Consider the following 3,162-nt stretch of genomic DNA (forward strand, 5'->3'; position numbering starts at 1 on the left):
GACTGTACTATAAAGCTACAATAATCAGAACTAAAAGGTAATGGCACAAAAACACATATCTGAGAACCCAGAAATAAATCAGTGCACCTATGGTCAATTAATCTATGCCAAAGGAGGCAAGAATATGCCATGGATAAAAAATATCCATAAGTGGTCCTGGGAAAACTGGACAAGTATAAGTAAAACAATGACATCAGAACACTCCCTCATATCATATACAAAAATAAAGTCAAAACAGTTTAAAGACCTAACTGTAAGAATGGAAACTGTAAAATTCTTAGAAAAGTACACAGGCATATGTACATAGATAGGTACTTGCTTGACATAAATTGTAGCAGTATATTTTGAATCAGTCTCCTCAGGGAAAAGAAATATGAACTATAATAAAGAAATGAAACATAATTAAACTTAAAAGGTTTTGCACAGCAAAGGAAACTATTGACAAAACGAAAATACAATTTACAGAACGGCCAAAAATATTTGCAAAGATGTAACTTACATGAGTTACGTGAGAACAAGGAGTTCATATCCAGACTATATAAACAACTCACATAATTCAGTATTAAAACAACCTAATCAACCAATGGACAGAAAACCTGCATTGGCATTTTTCCAAGGAGTCATGCAGATGGCTAACATGAGCATGAAAAGATACTCACCATCGCTAATCATTAGAGAAATGCAAATCAGAACTACAATGAGCTGTTACCTCAGAATGGCCATCATCAAAAAGTCTATAAATAATAAATGTTGGAGAGGTCATGTACAAATGTGAGAGTAGGACAATAAAGAAGGCAGAGTGCTGAAGAATTGATGCTTTTGAATTGTGGTGTTGGAGAAGGCTCTTGAGAGCCCCTTGGAAAGCAAGATCAAACCAGTCATTCTTAAAGGAAATCAACACTGAATACGCTTTGGAAGGACTGATGTGAAGCTGAAGCTCCAATACTTTGGCCACCTGGTGAGAATGGCTGACTCATTGGAAAACACCCTGATGTTGGGAAAGATTGAAGGCAGAAGGAGAAGAGGGCAACAGAGGGTGAGATGGTTGGATGGCATCACCAATTCAATGGGCATGAACTTGGGAAAACTCCAGGAGTTAGTGAGTGACAGAAGCCTGCTGTGCTACAGTCCATGGGGTCACAAAGAGTTGGACATGCCTTGGTGACTGAACAGCAACAACGTGTGGAGAAAAGGGAACCTCATACACTATTGGTAGGAATGTAAATTGGTGCAGCCACTATAGAAAATAGCATGACTTTCCTCAGAAAAACTAAACACAGAACCATTATGAAAGTGAATGAGAGTCATTCATTCATGTCCAACTCTCTGTGATCCCATGGACTGTGTGGTCCATGGAATTCTCCAGGCCAGAATACTGGAGTGGGTAGCCTTTCCCATCTCCAGGGGATCTTCCCAACCCAGGGATCAAACCCAGGTCTCCTACACCGCAGGCGGATTGTTTACCAGCTGAGCCACAAGGGAAGCCCAGAGCCATTGTATGATACAGTAATTTCACTCCTGGGTATAAATCCAGGAAAAAAATGAAAATACTAATTTGAAAAGATACCTTGGATATGCACCATAATGTTCAAAACACCACTACTTACAACTATCTACCAAGACACGGAAACAGCCAAGTGTCTGTCAGTAGGTGACTGGATTAATAAGAGGTGGCATATATATACAATGGAATATTACTCAGCTTAAAAAAAGAATGAGATTCTGCCATTTATAGCAACATATATGGGCCTAGAGAATATTATGCTTAGTGAAACAAGTCATAGAGAAAGACAGTATTATTTATATGTGGAATCTAAAAAGTAGTGCAAATGAATGTATATGCACAACAGAAATGGACTCAGGGACAGAGAACAGCTTTGTAGTTACCAAAGGGGAGAGGGAGTGGTGGAGGGACAAATGTAGGGTGTGGGACTAACAGAGGCAAACTGCTATATATAAAATAGAGAAGCAACAAAGACATACCGCATCACACAGGAAATTACACCCAGTGTTTTCAAAAATACTGAATCACTATATTATATACTTGAAACTAATATAATACTGTAAATTCACTGTACTTCAATTAAAAAAAAGAGTACATGCTATCAATAGGACTCTTTGCCAGTGATGTTAAACTCTTGATCATTTGGTTGAGATAGTTTTCAGGCTGTAGAGTTACTCCTCTCCTCCCTTTCCATACTGTACTCTTTAGAAGAAAGTTACTATGTGCTGCCCACACTTGGGATGGGGGGCATGTTATGCTTTACTTATGAGTGGGAGGACATACACAAATTGTTTGGAGTTCTTCTATATCGGAGATTTGCCTGTCCTTCCTTATTTATTTATGTATTTAATAACTTATTTAATATCAGCATGGATGCATTGATAATTACCTTATATATGATGCTATAGCCCAGTAGTATGTTATTTATTTTGCTGCTCTAATTGTTCCAGCTTTGGTCATTGAACACTTTCAGTGGGCTCTTGCGTCCCTTTGGCATACTCATCATTTTGTTTTTTGAGTATTTCCTTACTTTCTGGCACTGTGGCATACAGGCTCATCTTGTGTATTCTCTGCCTTCGCCCTAGAATCAGCCATTTCTCCTTGTATTGGAGAATTGTGTTGTAAACCAAGATCTGGGTGCTAGATGTTTCATTGCTACTGGGATGTCATTGCTTAAAGCAAATAGAATTTAGAAATATATATACACACATATATATATACATTTACTAACCTGTGTCTATATACATGTCAGCAATCATTTCTATGTTTTATCCATCTGTGTCTCTATTCAGTTAAATGTGAGTTAATACTGATGTCTCCAACTCCAACCTGTATCACATTATTCATTCTAACCTCCTTGCTTGTTTATCTGTGACCTCCCAGTGTAATAATGGGAAACCTAGCTCCTACTGCCCACTATCCATTTACCTATATATTTAGTTCCAGTGTACACATAAAGTGCTTTCAAAATTGGTAGCCTCTGCTCTTATGAGATGGGGAAGGCAATGGCACCCCACTCCAGTACTCTTGCCTGGAAAATCCCATGGATGGAGGAGCCTGGTAGGCTTCAGTCTGTGGGGTCTCAAAGAGTCGGACAGGACTGAGCGACTTCACTTTCACTTTCACTCTTATGAGAAGGGCTTCGTTGGTGGCTCGGT

Source organism: Bison bison, unplaced genomic scaffold (assembly GCF_000754665.1).
Source record: "Bison bison bison isolate TAMUID 2011002044 unplaced genomic scaffold, Bison_UMD1.0 scf7180017864171, whole genome shotgun sequence".
Lineage (NCBI taxonomy): Eukaryota > Metazoa > Chordata > Mammalia > Artiodactyla > Bovidae > Bison > Bison bison.